The sequence below is a fragment of the Paralichthys olivaceus genome, chromosome 8 (assembly GCF_024713975.1).
Source record: "Paralichthys olivaceus isolate ysfri-2021 chromosome 8, ASM2471397v2, whole genome shotgun sequence".
NCBI lineage: Eukaryota > Metazoa > Chordata > Actinopteri > Pleuronectiformes > Paralichthyidae > Paralichthys > Paralichthys olivaceus.
In genome coordinates this window covers 3,669,144-3,687,815 of record NC_091100.1, presented here as the reverse complement: position 1 = coordinate 3,687,815, position 18,672 = coordinate 3,669,144, and the positions used below count along the sequence as shown (strand labels likewise).

The 18,672-nt window shown below is 41.5% G+C and overlaps 1 long non-coding RNA gene across 1 annotated transcript; it reads left to right on the top strand.

Annotated features, from left to right (window-relative positions):
• Positions 1-1,348: 1,348 nt before the first annotated feature.
• LOC138411137 (uncharacterized) lies at positions 1,349-17,392 on the top strand. The gene is made up of 3 exons (XR_011243792.1): positions 1,349-1,466; positions 15,358-15,414; positions 16,934-17,392. It is a non-coding gene; the product is annotated as an uncharacterized lncRNA (long non-coding RNA).
• Positions 17,393-18,672: the final 1,280 nt, after the last annotated feature.

Genomic DNA, 18,672 nt, shown 5'->3' with positions numbered 1-18,672 from the left:
TCGAATATATATATATATATATATATATATATATACTCCTGAGCAGCTCTGTAGCTCTTAGTGACAGATTGCATATATTCTCCTTTTGCTATGATTATATATGTTTTAATATTTAATTTCAGATGTGACACAATATAAAGGCAGCGGCAAACTGAAAAGCCTGGATTGAAAAGAACGATCTGTTCGTGAATCACAATCAGTATGTGGGCGATGTTGACAACATTTATCTTTACATGTAAGTACTCAACCGAACTACCAACAGTACATGTGTAAAAAATAAAAATCTCTTAAACCTTGTTAAGAATCAGACAGTACATTTTAAATGTGACTGTACCCTCACTATGAATACTTTATAGAAATAAACGTGTTCGTCTCACTTTGTGCTCTGATGCTCTGCTCCTATTTACATTTATAAGACGGGTCGGGTTGTTCCTGCTGCCCTCACCCCTTCGCCCCCTGCTGCCCTCACCCCTTCGCCCCCTGCTGCGAGCGCAATGCATGATGGTAGACATTCATCGGTGGTGCACCATGTATGGAATAAAAAGATTTTACAAAACATTTAAACAGCACTGAACTTGGATTTGATGCAATTTTGCTGTGTTCTACTTGTTCAGACGGAGACATTTTAAAAAAAAATGCGTTGGCTCCGTTACGTGTGTGTTGTCTGACGGCTCGTTCTTCCCTTGACTGATTAGACGTCCTCGAGAGCAACGAGGCCGCGTGCAGAACGTGCTTGATCGACATCTGCCCGACTCGATTTGATACGAAAAGGTCAGAAGTTTTAAAAGCAGGCGGTGAAGTTACATCAGCCTGTGAGCGTGTTGTGTTTTTACTTTACATATTTTTATTTAACGTGGGGAAAATTGTTAATGTGCTTTCACCCACATTATGGAACTCACAGTGTGACTGTAGTAGACGTCATTAAAAGTGAACACACACACACACACACACAGAACCGGGACCCTGAACCTTTTCACCAGTGATTTGTCAAAATGTCTCGTGTGGAAAGGATCCGTTCCTAAATAACTCATTCTGTGAGATTGAATGGAACTACACATGTGGACGCTGTGTTAACAGCTTCTTTATGGCAGTGTTCACTAAAAGAGGTCAAAGGTATTTTAATTGTTTCATAAATCATAGAGAATGTACAGAGATGTAGATGTTGCCGGATTGACTTGAACATGAGTAAAACTGAATGGAAGCAAAAAGTCTATTTTCAACAGCTTCACTGTTTATTTCAGAGAATGACTTTTTTTAAAATGGTAGTTTAACTTTCTGACATTGGTTGTGATCCAGTGTTTGGCAGCATTTGAACAAACTGAATTCATCATTTCATTTGCGTTCACAGTTTTCTCGGCTCATCCAGACGAACTGAGAATGTGGTTTTTGTGACCTTCAGAAGCCCGAGTCAACGCGGGGGGGGAGCCGCAGAGACGCACGGGGACGATAACGTGGATCACGGAGAGGTGAGCGAGAGGTGATGAATCGGTGGAAAGGCGGAAGGCGAGATGGACAAATGACAGTTTTATTTTCACCTGGGAGAGAACATCTGGCTCCTCAGACACACACACACAAACACACACACACGTCCAAGTCTGTGTGAGAAAAGTATGTTGACTTTGTGCCTCCACTATCTGAGATAGCATTTTCATTGTCTTAACCTTCAGTGTGTGTGTGTGTGTGTGTGTGTGTGTGTGTGTGTGTGTGTGAGAGATGAAGAAAACTGCCATTTGGGAAAACCAATTACGACAGGTAAATAACATTACCTGTCGCTCTAAGATTTAACCAAACGATGAATTTATGGAGAGAAAAAACCTCATTCACAGTCGAACACACACACACACACACAGAGGTTGTGATATTCTTAAGATTACACGTCTCTGACTCACATTCATTCATTTCCTCCTAAATTTTACCTTGTAAAATAAACCTCAGGCCCTTTTTGCTCTTTATCTCTACAATCGTCTGTTTTCTCAGTGAGGTTCGTACCAACGTCTTGTGCTGTTAGGTTTCCTCGTGAGTCCTCCTAAGTCTAGATAAACCCCATCACACACACACACACACACACACACACACACACTCGAACTCACACGCACACGTCCACTCCTCCCCCGGGGACTGAGCGTAATTATGAGTTTGGTCTGGAATGGTTTGATAACTAATAAAACTGAGATTTCTGGGGAAAATAAGTAAGAGAAAATTAAAGTGTTGGAGTGTACAAATCCTAATTAAAATAATGCAGAGTTTATGGGGTGCAGGACACACAGAGAGGGAGGAGGGGAGCGGCGGGAGAGCGGGGAATGAAGAAGTGGCGGCATTAGAGCGGGGAGGGACACAGTGGGTGAGGAGAGAGGGTTATCATATTTTCACAGGATCGTCCTCATTTAAAATCTTCATTAGGTGCTCCCTCACTTTATATTTGTTCTCGGCTTCTCCATCACGCAGCAGCAGCCTCTGGTTCTCAGCTGTGCAGAGCGAGATACTCACTGTGTGTGTCTGTGTGTGTGTGTGTGTGTGTGTGTGTGTGTGTGTGTGTGTGAGTGAGTGCGTGCACGACAGCGTGACACGGAGCGAGCAAAGCCTGCATGTCCAAGTACGTGTGCATGCAGGCTCCTGATTATCCTTTGACTTTATTAATTACAACTCTTTGTCATTCATCCAGGTTCTATCAGCGGCTGCACAGAAGAGTCCTCTGTCATCTTTTCCTTTAGTTTCATTATATTTCTGTCTCCTCCTCTTCCTCCTCCTCTTCCTCCTCCTCTCCCTCTCTCACTGGAAGAGCAAACACTGGTTTTGCATGAAAGAACAAGAGACAAGCACATTAACAATTTGCTCTCCTCCACTCACAGTTTTTTTTTTTTTCTTTTTTGAACTGATCATCCTTCCTCCTCTGTAAATAGGCCCGTCCGGCTTTAATCGTTTAACACACACAGCCGAGGAAAAGATCTTGATCGCGCTAATCCTGGATTACAACTCAGGTGTTTGTCTGGTATTTGAATGAATGAGTTTGAGGATCTTTTTGCAGCATCGGTTTCATTTTTATTTCTTTGTTCTGAACTGTATTAACGTCCACTAAGTGCCTGCTTGTCTTCCTGTGGTCTGTATAAATTGACATAAAGCAAATTAGAGATTACAAATTATCAACAGGACAAGGAAGAGAAGAACAAACAGTGTCTGTAATACCGGCAGAAGTAAAAAGATGCAAAAGCAAAGAGGTCAGACTGGGAGTGTTGAGATGTAATGACTCCACAAAGCCTGGCAGAGATTAGCTTTATTTAGAAATGAGCTTTATCATCTCTCCCTGAGGGTTTGTTGGATTTAACAGGTGAAAGTTGCAAAGTGTAATGAATAATAAATGTAATGAATGCCGTCTAGTTCACACCTGTTGAACAGAGCTGCCAAAACCTGGAATTATGCAAAAGAAAGTTTGAGCTGTTAAATTTTTCACACATTCGCAACATGAAACTTAAAGATATAGTTCACAGAAAAACGAAAATTCACTTCTTCCAACGTAAAAAATAAAAAAACATAAAAGCTTTAGATGCATCCAACACATATTGTGGTGCTGTAGATATATATATATATATATATATATATATATATATATACACATATCTGTGCCACGTTTGTTTATAGAACAAATTGATTGTCAGTGGTTATTATATATTCTTGCAATCTGTCCAAGAGAAGTCGTTCTAGTTCTTTGGTAAATTATACTAGCCAGAGCAATTGGTCTCTAATTTTCCATGCTGGATATTTTTTCGAGTTTCGTTCTTAATAACTGTCACTAATCGCCAGGCAGCACAGAGTCAGGCAGGGTGCCATGCATCAGCACTGACAAACAGCAAGTAACACTGAGTGAACCTGTGAATAGATTCAGAGCTCTGCTGTTATTCGGTCACGGCCACAAGCTTTGTTCGCCGCCACTTCACCGGGTCTTATTACCTCCATGTTAGAAACATCACCTACACTCAGAGCGCTCAATTAAAAACGTCCCTGGAGTGGTTTCTATTTAATTCAGTCATATTTTCAGACCCGGTGACCCCATCAATACTGAATTACAAGGGCATCTTACTGATAACTTTAACTTCTTTACAGAACTGAAAGACATTATTTCACTAGAATTTATTCTCACGGCCTTCTCACTTCTTTTAATAAAACGTATTTAAACACGGCATTTACATGTTTCTTGAGTTGTTTACATGCAAATACTTTATATATCATTGTAAGCATTGCCGTTAAGTAACCTGGAGCAACATTCAAAGATGTTTTAATTAAATATCGCTGCTGTGATTATCTGCGGCTCGTTTGTCATGACTTTGAACTGCAACGCTGCATTTTCCATAAACCTAGTGAGAGAAGTTACGGTTTCTTTTTAAAAAAGAAGAAGATCAACAGTCCTCAAAATAAAAAGCTGAAACCAGAGAACATCCATGAGTCTTAAGTCTTATCAGTTTTTGTTTCAGTTCGGCTTTTTGACAGGAAATCTACTTTTAAATCTCTGACGCTGCAGATTCCCGTCAGGTCGTGCTCACTAGCCAGATATATAACTGATATATATATAACCTGATATATAACTGATATATAACTGATATATATATAACCTGATATATAACTGATATATATATATATATATATAACCTGATATCTAACCAGCAAAGGTGTACAATATTATTTTGAAATGACATTATGCACAAATAACATAATTTATGCAGATTTTAATTCACCCTCACCCAGAGAGAACAATGGTGCTCTGCCGTGGCTGCTCGCCGTCAGTTTGTACTGCTACGTGTGTATTCACGTGCACATGCGTGTGCTTGTCGTGCTCTCTTAAACACTGTACGTGTTGTGGCAGTATGTATGTATTCGTTTTCATTAAGCAATCTGACATTTTCATTCTTGAGCTGAACAAATGAGTTTTTCGCTTTTCCCCTCGCAAACGTCTCCTCTCTGACAGCTTAATGCTCGTCTGTAAAAAACGCTGCGAGAGCGTTCTTTGTGTGCGTTGTCGAGACGCTCAGCATGTGTGTGTGTGTCTGTTTGTGTGTATATGTGCCACATATTAAAACACATATGACCTCTTTACCCCCCCCCCCAAGACTTCAGCTTCCCTGCATGAATGAACACACACAATGCATCAGTGCAAGTAACCAAAACACACCCGTCACTGACCTACATGTCTGTTAATGGTGTTACACACACACACACACACACAGACACACACCACAAAGACACAAGGATGAAAACTGCTGAACTTTTTTGAGCAATAAGAGAAAACACGAAAGAAAACTTGTCCTAAACTGCAGGTGACATCTTCACATCTTTTATTTTACCAAATCTCAAAAACACTCACAAGAAAAAGCAGCAAAATGTGTCTGAAATCTGCAAATATGACTATTTTTAAAAAACATTTGTGCTTGAAAAATGAATTAAACTGTTAATATATTAGCATGAAACCCGCCGATTATTTTTCTATCAGCCGGTGACTCGACTAATGGAGGAATCAGCTCAACTCCGAGCTTTATATTCAAGACATTAAATAAGTATCAGACACTATTAACCACTAACTTCGAATCAGAGCAGTAAAGTGGCTGAAAGTATTTTGGTAGAAATGCAAATAAAGTGTCTCTTCGCTCTGATCGTTATTGCCTGTCACACACTTGAGGATCAGCAGGTCGATCTTGAACCCAATTTGCCTCCTGATAATCACAAAAAAACGACCCAATTTCAGGCCGGTCTTAAGTGATTATCTTCACAGATGATCTTAACCCTCCAGACACACACACACAGACACACACACAGACAGACACACAGACAGACACACAGACACACACACACCTGGGCCCGCTGTGACCGCACACGCTTCAAATCACACTCATTAAAAACATTTAGCTAACAATTCGAAATCCTGCGTTATCAAAGTCACACCAGCCGCCCGCAGACGTTTTCATTTTCAGTCATATCTCATGTTCTTCATCTGTCCAGCTGTAACGGAACGAGAGCTTTTAAAAGCTCCTCTCGTTCATGTGACTCCTCCGTTATCTGCTCCACCTGCTGTTAAGGATCATGCGATGTGGTCGAGAGCTCCACAACAACCAGGACCTTGTTTTCTTCGCCTTCATTTCACAGTTTGAACGCGTCGGACGACGTTTGAACACAGGAGACCGTCATTAGAGGAAGTCAAAATGTGAACCGACATGGATTTTTAGTGGGCGACATATCACGTCTTCTCCTGATGAGAAAAGGAACATGATGTGAGGATGCACAGGTGACACCACACGGAGAGATGTGTAGGTTAGTGAGGGTGCGTGGTGTCCGGGTTTTAGAGAACAATATGTTCTGGCCGCTGAGTTGCGGTTTTATGTTGTGTTTATACTTGAAATACTGAAAATGAATTTTTAAACACACAGAGAAAGACCTGTTTAAACACATATATCACATGAATGAAGTAATTATTCAATGATCAGCAGTCACCGGAGACAAAACCTCATCAGATACCCCTGGTTTTAATTTTTGATGTTTTATATATATATATATATATATATTTAGTTTAGTAATATACTGTATATATATGTATAAGTGCGACCATTTCTTGTATCTTACACCCAGCAGAGCTACTGTGCTCAATAAAATCTATTATAAGAACTTGTTATTATGATTGCCCAATTATTCTGAATGAACATAATGGTCAAGACTGAACACTGCAATCACAATCCATTCTCTAACCCCCCCCTCTAAATATATGGTATATACTGCATATCTGATGGTGGAGCCTTTCAACTTTAATTACAATTCAAAGTCCCGTGGTTTGTGTGAATATGCAGGTGTGAGGACGTGAAAGTCTCTTTGGTGAGATATTGTTGTTTTATATCAGTTTCTGTCAGGGGAGGCAAAGAAAGAAAGAAAGGAACACGTTCAAAGTCTGATAATAAAACAGGAGGAGGACTCCTGCTGCTGGAACGTTTGCTGGAGGGAGTCAAGAAAACCTAGAAGTTCTGAAACTGTGTTTGTGACCGCTCAGTGACCAGATGTCCCCGTTCGTCCGGGATCGTCCCCCGTGTGAAGCTGAGTCCCGACAAAACCTCAGCGAAACACTAAAACGTCCCAGTTTCCGACGTTCGCCACCAAACTGTCCCGATTGGAATAATCATGATTATCCTCGTATTTTATATCTTGGCAGTCAAAGGGATGAATGTGAGTCGAGGCTGTTGCTAACCTACGAGTGACGGAACCTGTAGGGGTCGGCGATAGTTAACAGTCGCTCTGAAACGGTGCCATCGCAGCCTCCGTGGTGTCGAAACCTCTGTTCTGTAGGTGAGACAGAGGGTTCGGCTGTGATGCACATCTGTCCTCCTGCAGGGGGAAAATTAAAAGGTGGCACTTGGTTGTTTTCATGGAAAGCGACAGAAATGAAAAAAAGAGAGAAAGAGCTGGAGTGTGAAGTAGAGCGCATGCGTCTCTCACCTCTGCACGCCGACGACAGGGCGATGTTGGATCATCGGGTTTGAAGTGTTACAGAAATAGTCTCGCGCAGACATCCTGTTATCGAACATCAGAAAAGTTTGTTTCATCACACGGGTTCTTTGCTACACAACCTTTTGCCACGTGAAGTGAAAACTCCCCACGTGACCCTCCTGCTTATCATCCACTGATCTGATCTCGTGTTGGGGAATCATGAGATAATTATAATAATGTCTTTATCTGTATACGTGAGCTAAACACCCTGAATCACAGCTGATTATACCTTTTACAGGAAGTAATTACATAAATGATTTTAGTGTTTTAAACATACAGCAGCTTAAGTGAAGCCACTGACATTTACTGCAGTGTTATTAAACAGTTTCGTTGAACAGTGACCAGTGTGTGTGTGTGTGTGTGTGTGTGTGTGTGTGTGTGTGTGTGTGTGTGTGTGTGTGTATTACAGCATAGCTGATATTTACTAATATCAAATTAAATGTACATTTTAAAAATATCAAATATAATTTAAGTGTGAAAACGTTACGATAACATGAAATTCAATTCACCTGAATTGTTTTTATGAAGCTTTATGTTGACTCTCGGCTCATTTAGCTTTTCCGTTCACGGATATTTCCCTCAGAAGTTGGTTGAGACCAAAACTAGAGCTGGAAAGTGAAGGACGTGATCTCTGAGCCGGCCGGAAGAGACAGTCCAAGTCCGTGACTCGACCGTGTGTGAAACACAACAGCTCTCTGTCTGTTTCTCGTCCAGGAGGAAATAATATAAACACACATTTCAGGCCTTTCATAAAAAGGTGATGTAACGTGTGTAACGATGTGTTACAGGTGATAGTCAGTTCCACGCGCAGTACATTTGTTACAGGCTGCACTGTTTGCATCATTTTACTTTGAAAGAGCCACAGCCGACACGGAAACTGCAACACTCAGCAAACCAGCGTGGTAACTTTGTCAGGAACAGACGTTGGTGTTTAAAGGTCTGAACCTGAGCTGACTGGTCTGTCTGTCTGTCTGTCTGTGGTTTTTCTGCAGACGACAGCTCACCGTCTATCTGTCCGTGAGTCAGTGTGTTTTAATGAGTTAGTTAGTGTTGGAGCATCACGACAACTGTTGTCAGGCAGCTTCAGGCTTTATTTGCAAACACCACCCTGAGGACTCCACCCACACACACACACACACACACACGCACACGCACACACACACACACACACACACACACACACAACACACACACACTCACACACAAACACACACAAACATAAGCATCAAATTAACATTTAGAAAGAAAAATATCAACAAAACCAGGACAAGAGAGCACGGTGCTGAGCCAAAGTCTTCAAAGACGACTTCTGACAGAATTCTTGATGAGTCCGAATAAAACAGCATGAAAATGAGAGAGTGCAAGCAGAAAAACAAGAAAACATCATTCTCTCTCTCTCTCTCTCTCTCTCTCTCTCCCCCTCCCCCCTCTCTCTCTCTCTGTCTCCATACATGTGTGTGTCAGCCCGAGCTTTCATGTTCACAACTGTGTCAACAGTAAATAGCAGAGAGATTATTCTTTTCTATTTTCTGCGATTAGCCACTTAATTATTGAAGCGGAATATTTGTGCACGTGTTTTCTTTTCCGTACTGAAGAAGCACTTCAGATGGGTTTTTTTATGTTGTTATTTTAGAAGTGAACATCTTTGGTTCACACAAACGTACCTGCGTGTGTGTGTGTTAATGTGTTTTTATGAGATAAGCAGCTATTTGATTTGTGAAAGACACATTAAACTGTTGTTAATCATAAAATAAAAAAAGAAAAGAATGAATAAATGATGAATAAGAAAGATGAATAAACACCGCAGAAGAAAAGTGAGTCATTTAAATGATTGCAGTCAAATTTAGCCTTGAAAATAAATATCAAGGTGCCAATAGAACATCTGACAATGTGCTGCAGCCTCACACGAATAAGACCTCAGCTGGTAAATACGCTTATTCATTGTGGGGGGGGGGGGGGTAGAACGCAAATCTCTGAGTCTTTAAGTTCAGACATTTTCAGGAACTCATCCTGCCCCTGATAAAATGTGTGAGGGAGACCATTTAGATTTTTGTGGTTGTAGTTGTTTTTGCCAAGTAGGAGACATCACAACTGTACGAGAACCGAAACGTTCGAATCTATGAGTTAAAATATGACGTGGACGTTTTTCCCACTCGCCTGCTCGGGATCTGATGTAAAATACGTGACAGGAAAGCAGCAGTATTCGGTCGTCCTTCGCCAGGTTGTCTGTCGTAGCTGCAGAATTCAATCCTCTCTTCTTCCTTCTCATTATTTCGGTCCGTTTTTTAGTTTTCGCCTCTTTGCTTTCTCCCTATTTGGGTTTGTTTGCCTTCGCTGATTGACTGACTATTGATGACCTTAGAACAACACTCAGTAAATCTCATTTAGCCTTAACCTTCGCAACTCCCATACAAACATCGACTGCTGGAATCACTTGCTGCCGCTGATCCAAAAAATACCACAGTTTCCATTGTGGTGTCACAACTCAAGTTGAAAGTGGAAGTTTTAGATTTACAAAGAGTAAATTGAATCTTAGAGAAAATTTTACTGAAGTTAGAAATGCAGCACAACCATAAATGCGCAGCCACTTTACAGCGGCTTATTAAAAAACCCATAGGATCAACACTGGAGACTCGCTCGGTCGAAACAACAGTGAGTTTAATTAAAATAAAACTGACTTAGAGTCTTTGTTGGAGGCAGAGAAACAGGGGAACTGAAATGCAATGGATCCAAACACAAAACTACCTCGGGGCTCAACACAGAATAAATACTAACCACAGCAGAGAGGTACGAGGACAATGGGCAGAGGTGAAACCGGGCGCTGCGGGAAATCACAGGAGCGGAAAACGGGACAAGTAAATCAGGAAGTTAGGAAGTAGGACCAGGAAGTAAATCAGGCAAAGACACACAAGATAAATACTTTAAAAGTAAAACAGGAATCAATAAGCTCAAAGTCCAAAAATCTATGAATTTAAAACCGAGTCCAATATTGTTGTTGTCTTCGATTAAAATCTGCAGTGGAAGGAAAATACTGCAAATGAAACGTTCTGTTACCTTGATTCAAATATTCAAATATAATATGTAAACACACAAGTGAGGATACTGGAGGCCGGGGGGGGTGCAGCACTTTTTTATTAAGATAGTTTCAGTCCCGTCCAGGAGAATGGTCTAACACCAGCTTGTTGTTGTTGTTCTTCTTCTTCTTATTATCTCTGAAAAGCAGAGATCTCCCTGATGGAAAACTCACAGTGGACTTCACTTCTCTCTCACAGAACTCGGCTCCTCGTTGTCAGAATTGTTAGTCGTCCCCTTTTCATCTGAGACAAATCAGCAAAATGGTGAATTACTGTCGGTGCGATTCACTCGGCAGATCGGAGGTTGTCGACAGTTGTGACCTGAGAGATTTGTTTTACAAGGACTTTGTGAGGAATCATAGTCTCTGCTGTGATCTCACACACAACAAGTACCGCCCGCGTGCGTCGACATCCTTTTATGCTCCGTCGTTCGATGTGTGTGTGTGTGTGTGTGTGTGTGTGTACAGCGTTTTTGTACTGAGTAATTTATATGCAAAGCAGAGCGGAGACAACAGCAGCTGTAATGATGCACAGTACGACGAGGGGAGATCTAATTGGACAGAAGGTTGCTGGTTGTGGATAACGTGAGATTGCTCTCCAAACAGAAAGGAGGAGCGTGCCCGTACATGCACACGCACAATTTAGACACAGAGAGATCTTGTAGGATCTCAGAGGCCGAGGCTGAAGGTGGAGCTGAGGATCTGTCTCTTAAGTTTAAGCCGTAAGAAGAGAAGAGTGGTGGATTTAGGTTGATGCAGGTTTATGTTCGGACGCATGCACAGAAATTATAGGAGTTTAAAAGTTTGTATTTTGTGACCTGATGAAACACAAAAATACAGTTTTTAATCAGAAGTGTAATTATTAAGAAAATAATTTTTCCAATAGTTGTTGCTTTGAAAAAGAAGTCATCACTGGTTTCTTCAATTTTGGGCTTATTTTGTAACATCTGAATCTTTCGGATCATCCAACCAAATTCAATAAAAAAAGATAAACAGAAAGAAAATGCTGCTTTTTAAAAAATCATTCATTTCAAAACCCCAAAACAGAAATTGGTCCACTTTAAGATGCATATTCCAATCAATTGCTTTTGATAACAGGAGATCAGGCAACTGAAGATTTTATTCAGCCGCTTCGGAGGTCGATGAGGTTCAAGTCAAGACGTTGACAGTGATCCTTCATGTCCTAATGTTGTGTTTGTCCACTCGTCCGTCCACCTTGTCCCGTCAGAGCCACACACGAAGAAACTCCACGGCCACAGAAGTAGTTTTGAAATTCTCCTTAGATTCGTGTATGTCACTGACCCTCTTCCTCATCTCTTGAGTTTTCTTTCGTCGTGACATTTCTCGGTGCTTATTTTATCCAGAAGAGGTTTAATGATGAGCGGACTGAAGCTGCTCTCCAGGCCCGTCTGTGTGTTACCGCAGCTGAGCCCAATTAACAGTGGAGTTTGGTTGGATTTAATAATAGCAGAGGCAAATACATTTTCACACATGTCCAGGTGGTGTTGATTAACTTAAAAATAAAAATCAGGAGGCGAGAGTGCTTCTTTTTTTCTAAGATTGGAGGGACGTGTAAAAGGACGCGTTGCTGGAGTAACAGACTCGGCCAAATGTTCTTCCTCCACGCACAACCGCTCAACTCGGGGGTGGGAGTTCAGCCGCTATTCATCCTCCCACATGTCGGAGATGTTAAAGTTTTGTAGGAACACCTGGAACATGGTGAGTTAACCCCTGGAGTCATATCTCAGCCTTCGGACGATTCTGTCGTTGAAGCAGTTTGGAGAAAAGTGGAAGTAAATAGTTGTATGTAACCTTTTTCTCACCAGAAGACGATCAGCTTCGCCAAAAGTGGTTTTGTGTTTGTAATTTTTATTCACAGATTATCTGTTTATACCTGTAATTATATAAAACAAGTGCTTTCATTAATCATCTCCTGACCCTCGAGATCTTATCCGAGATATGAAACCTGATTTAGATATTTAAATGAAAACATGCCTATGTTTTACATCTATATGTATATATAATATATATATATATATATGTTTATATGTATATGCATTCACTATAGTTGTGAAAGCGTTTGTCACTGCTCTGTGTTAAACCAATAAATGATCGATTCTCTTCAGTTAATTCAGTTTTCATTTTCAAAGTCCGTCTGTTTGAACAGAGCTTTTCTTTCTGCGTCAACAGATTCCAGCTAATTCACCCACTTGTCCACTAAAGTTACAGAAGATCATTGTCTGCGTTTAGCTCGAGAGATGCAGTGACCGTCACCCCAAAAAAAAAAGATGTGACAGAGCCTTTGAAACACAACTTTGTATTTTACATCAGAAAGAAAGTTCACATGAGAAGAACATGTGCGACACACACACACACACACACACACACACACACACATCTACGCACAACCATGGCTGCTCACACTGGCGTCGGCCTCGTGCACAGGCTAAGTGCGTACTTACGTAGCTTTGACACAGAACCATGAATCAGCCTTAAGAGCTCTCAAACATCCATTACCTCTGTGTGTGTGCGTGCGTGTTGTTTGTGTATCTCATGAGGAGCAGACAGACAGGTGCTTTTATTTGCATGTGGATGTTTCCTCTGCTGATTTTACAGCCGCCATCCATCACCAACGTGCTGCACTGTCCTCGGACACACGCCGGGCGTCCTCGTGTCATCGCGGAGCTCTGAGCAGAAGCGGTGACGGGATGAGTAACAGGAGCTCGGGACGCAGCTCAGTCGTGATCACACCGAAGATGGTGGTCGATAACATGGTAGAGAAGAACAGCTGAGTGCAGGGGGTCGAGCGGCCGAGTCTGTGGTGACGGAGCAGCTGTGCTTCCATGTAAAACGTGAATCTGCTCTGAGCTTGATCGATGAAAACATTTCAACGTCTGCTCAAAAATCATGTTCACCGGAGCAGCGCCTGTTTAAAATGTGCACGAAGGCTGAGACCATGAGGGACGAGCAGGGGACGAGTGTCAACGTGCAGAGTTTATGATAAGCACAGTAAATACATTTAACCTTAGTGTCTGGGCATCATTGATGATTGGCTATTAGAAATATAGTGTAAGAAGTAGTGAATTTCGGGGCTTTCACACCGGCCTCGTTTTGGTCCGCACACCTTCAGGAAAACATTTCGTCCGTCCTGAACAGATGGTCTGAGTCTGGATCCAACTGAACCGTGGTTTGGTTCTGTGGGTCGCAGGGAAGTTACAGTTTCAGGAAGTTGAGACAGTGTGAAACGATAGAAGAAGAAGAAGAAGAAGAAGTGGTTCACAGGATCACGTAATGTCTGAACAACATGGATGTGAAGCGGTGTCTTTACTGTCCCAGAGGGGAAATTTGTTTTAAATAAATTAAAGGTCCAGTGTGTAGAGTTTAGTGACATCTAGTGGTGAAGTTGCATGTTGCAGCTGAACACCTCTCACCCCCCCTTCTCCTTCCAAACATGAAAAAGAACCTGTGGTAGCTTCAGTTGTCATAAAAACTCAAAAGGTGTTTAGTTTGTCCACTAATGTAAAAAACATGGCGGCCTCCGTAGAGAGTGTCCCCTCCATGTAAATATAAAGTATTTAAATATAAAGGGTCTTTTCTGGGGTAAAGAAAACTACAATTCATACAATTAAGATGAAACGAACTAGTGAAAACATCATGAGGATTATTCTACGTTAAATTTCTGACAATTGTTCCCTTTCACCTAAATCTTACACACTGGAACTTTAAAACCCTTTTGTCAGAGTATTTAAAAGAAAAGAAGTTCGAACGTATCTTTGTTGGTTCTTAAATTTCAAGGTCAGTTCATTTTGCTGTTAGTGACACGATAATGATTTTCACAGTGGCTGAGAAATGAGCAACTGAAACTCTTTATCCTCTCAGGGATTTTCTCTTTTACTGTAAAATCTTTCAAGACAGACGCGTCACGTGATCAATTGATCCGCTGGAACCGTGTTCTAACCTAGAGACTGTGTCATGTATATTTTAATGACGTGTGAGGTTCTGTTTGTGAATTCTGTTTGTTGTTTGCTGTTAATTGTTGTATTGGACTTTATTCTCTTTTACATCCTCCTGCCCAGGGACCAAAGTCAGCGGTCGTGTTGTGCACGGTTGTTATAAATAAATAAACAGACTAAACTAAATCCAGTGTGACACAGTGAAACAACAAACCCGGGCTCGTGTCCGGGCGCTCCTCTCCCCTCGTGGTGTCGTTCCGCCTTTTTTTTTTTTTATCAAGTGAGTCATTAGAAAAGTGACGTTTGAAGTTTTCTGGAGAAGCGCTGCATCAATAAAACACTTGACAGTCGACACGGTTCCTCGTCAATACTTTTTATATTGAAAAAGACGAGCAGTTGTTGAGAAAAATCAAAGTACAACCAGACGGTTTCTTCTATTAATCTTCAGATGTCGTAGATGAATTCAGGAGTTACGAGCTTTGTAATCGGACACATTGGATCTGAACCAAAAACAAATCGGTTCCTCTTGGCCCGGCTCTCCGCCAAATGTCACTGAGAGCTGTTGACAGGTTTTGGCAAATTTCCTGTTAACCAGCGAAACAGACAAACAAACGCCAAACACCAGCATCTGTTTCCGAGGCTCTTCTGTTTATTTCTGCGAGACGATGTTTATCTGTCACCGCTTCTTAGCCGCTCCCCGACGAAGGGAAACATGTGTCCGTGAGATTTGTTCAAGCACAGATTTTTCTTTTTTGAAGCTCGGAACACATCACACAATTTAGAGCCCAATTATAATCCTAGTTTTTTTTTTTCCAGTGACGACTGGATTTCCACACGGCGGAGTGAAGTGTGCACCGGTCTGCAGGACTGATGGTGGGTCACCTTGGCCAGGCGACGCACATTATCTCCGGAGTGAGGGGCTTTTTAATTTCCACCTTCCAATTGAGCCTTGAACCGGCTTTCAAAGAAGTCCATAAACCAGTCCGGCGCTAATTCGAACATAAATCAGAGGTTTGACGACGATCACGTGACGAGTGTTTCAGCAGAATGGTCGGTTTTTAAAGTCTCCTTCAGCAGATTCTCAGACATATTGTATTTTACAGTCTTTGTTTGAATTGACTAATGAGCACAAATAACACACTCTGCCTTGAAAAACCCTGTAAGATATTTGCTGTGGGATAAAGGTGCACTTGGAGTTACTCATGAAAGTAACTTCACACACACACACACACACACTCACACACAGACACACACACAGTTGTCAAGGACGTCTACGAGCGACGCCTCCAGTAGCAGCGCCCACATTTTTTGCAGCTGAGTTTGTGTTTGAAGTCGAGAGGCTTCTCATATCCAGAGTTTCCTGGAGCTGAGACAGCCGAGTTTAACCGCGTGTTAAGGTGCATTCACACCAGTCGAGTCGAGTCAGTCAAGATGAAAACCTGAGCAGACAGTTCACTCTACATAAGCATTGGCCCTGCAAGATCCCAGACAATCTGAAACACTAGGTGGCGTTCTGAGCATTGTTCATAAATGTAGATTTGTTAAAATGAATTTGGCAATAAATGTAAATTTCACACTCGTATTTATGTATTTCATCAAAAAACATATATGTGTATTTTATATATATATATATATACAATTAACAAATTGAAGTGTTCACTGTTCCTTTAAAATGTATTATCTTTTATTTTTCTGTCTCTGTGTCATCGTGCGTTAACATGGGAACAGACACATTTGCTGAATGTGTCTTTTTATGCACATTTATCTTGCTCCTATTTTTCCAGATAAAAACCGAGATACCTGCAGGAGACTTTCCCCTTTCTGATTTCCATTACACACACACACACACACACACACACACACACACACAGGATGTAATATGTAGTGACATGTCTGAGTGGAGCTGAGACACAAAGTGAGTGAAGCGGGGAATGTATTTAATGTAGCACCTTCTCATCTACATCAGAAACAAACAAGTCAACACCTCTTCAGACTGGCTTACACACACACAGACACACACACACGCGCGCACACACACAAGGGAAAACGCACACTGCGATTGTATTACACTCCCAGTTCAGCCATGTTCTCATGCTGGCACCTCCTGCTCATCAGGAGGAGACACGGAGTTAATTCAGACACATAATCACCTTGAATAAAACGTTACATGACCTTCCCTCCTCCGGGAATTAATACAACACCAGCGGGAGATGATGGAATAAATCAGATAGACTGTTATAACCTGTGGGGAACACGATAACACAATATCTTGTCCATCAATTTAAATTAATAAGTAATTAAAACTCTAATAGCCCTGTAATGTGCGCTGTGCACTTGTTGCCACAAACATAAAAGCCTGGATTTATTTATTTCTCCGATGTTATTCCTCCAGATCGGGGATCATCACTGGAGCGGTGTTGTGACTGCAGAGTGGCTCTGAGGCCAAATGAGACGTTGTGCGGAGCGAACGCAGGCACGGCCTCACCGGAGAGTCAGCGATGACACTGACCATGGAGACGTGTCGGTGAACGGGTTGCTAGGCACTGGCTTTCATCTCCCAAGCTTCTCCTCTTTTTCCGTCTGTAAAGTCTCGATACTGAAAAACACTGATACTAAAATGTCATCCTGCCGATTACCACGATGCACCGAGGCCTAAATCTGAACGTGCGTGTGGGACTCGAACCTTGTTGCTGTGATACGGCCCCATCTGTGCCGCCCGAGCCCATCGGTTCAAATCTCAGATGAGCACACATCTGTTTTAATTCTCAACATAACCACATCCCATTCTGTTTATTCTGCTCTAATTTGATTTCAACCTTAAATAAATCCTTCATTTACATTTGATGAATTATTTGGTGTCTAAGCCTTTAATCTGATGACAACCTTTAATTTACGTCTAACCTTTCATGCGTTTGTGTCTGTTTGTGTATTTTACGTATCAGGGTGTTTAAAGTTTAAACACGTGAAGGTGAGTTTAGGACACGACTCAGACTATGTTCCCATCCACTGCTGCTCGCCGCCTCCGTCAGCGCACATGTTGGGGAATCTGGGCTGAAGCTGAATGTGGATGAATCTCATGTGGATCTTATGCAGATAAAAGAAGCATTAAAAAGTGTAAATGGGCTCAAATTCATTAAAAAGTTGCAGCGGAACAGAAAGAGAACGAGATGCCTCTGGTCACAAGTCCTGCTCACATTTTGTTTTTGCACAGATATTCAATCAGCCACTGTGTCTGCTAATGGGAGTTATTTGAAATAAAAGAAAAGTGCGAATGCAGCCGAGGAGCATTAGACACTGATTGATGTTGGAAGTGTTTTAACTGTTTCCTGGGCTTAAGAACTAATTAAGTTTCCATCCTGACAACAGAAATCAATGGAACATCCAGCAAAGCAACAACAAAAATGGAAATGAATGCTTGTTTCTATCTTCACCGTTGTGAATATATTAAGATTTGAAGTCAGATAATTCAAAAAAACTTCAAATGGACAAAAACAACGTGTGAAAACTATGGAAACGTGAATCTTGTGTTTGTTTCATAAAACATGTTGATACTTCACATGCATCGTGTTTAATATTTCACTTTTCACTGCACATTGTTGTGTTTTGCTTTTATTGACGCACCAACTTTTCCACTTTGAACCACTTTTTTGAAAATCCACTCCATTTCCATTCAGCTTTCTGTTTTTAAAAACGCACTAACAAAGCGCCGATAGTGGAGTTTGCATGTTCGCCTCTCGTATGTGTGGGTTCCCTCCAACACTCCGCAGACATGTTGTTAATTTGAGACTGTAAAATCTCATTAAGTGGCTGTAATTACCTTGTCATAGTCCGGTAACCTGTCCACAGAACGACCTGCACATCACGGATGATGAGAGACTAAACCTTCCACAGTCTCGCACCCGTCTCTGTTTCTTTCTGTCGGACAATGACCTTCGTTAACATAAACCTGATAATCAATCAATCGATCAATCACAATCAGTAATTGATTATATTATAATTAACCCTCTGAAAACCTCCATGGATGATTGTTGTTGTCGTGATCCTGTTCAAATCGATCTAAAATGAAAAAATAGTTTGATCCTTCATCCTGTTTTGCAGCAGAAGGTCGAGGCCTCTGTCTTCTACCTCGTT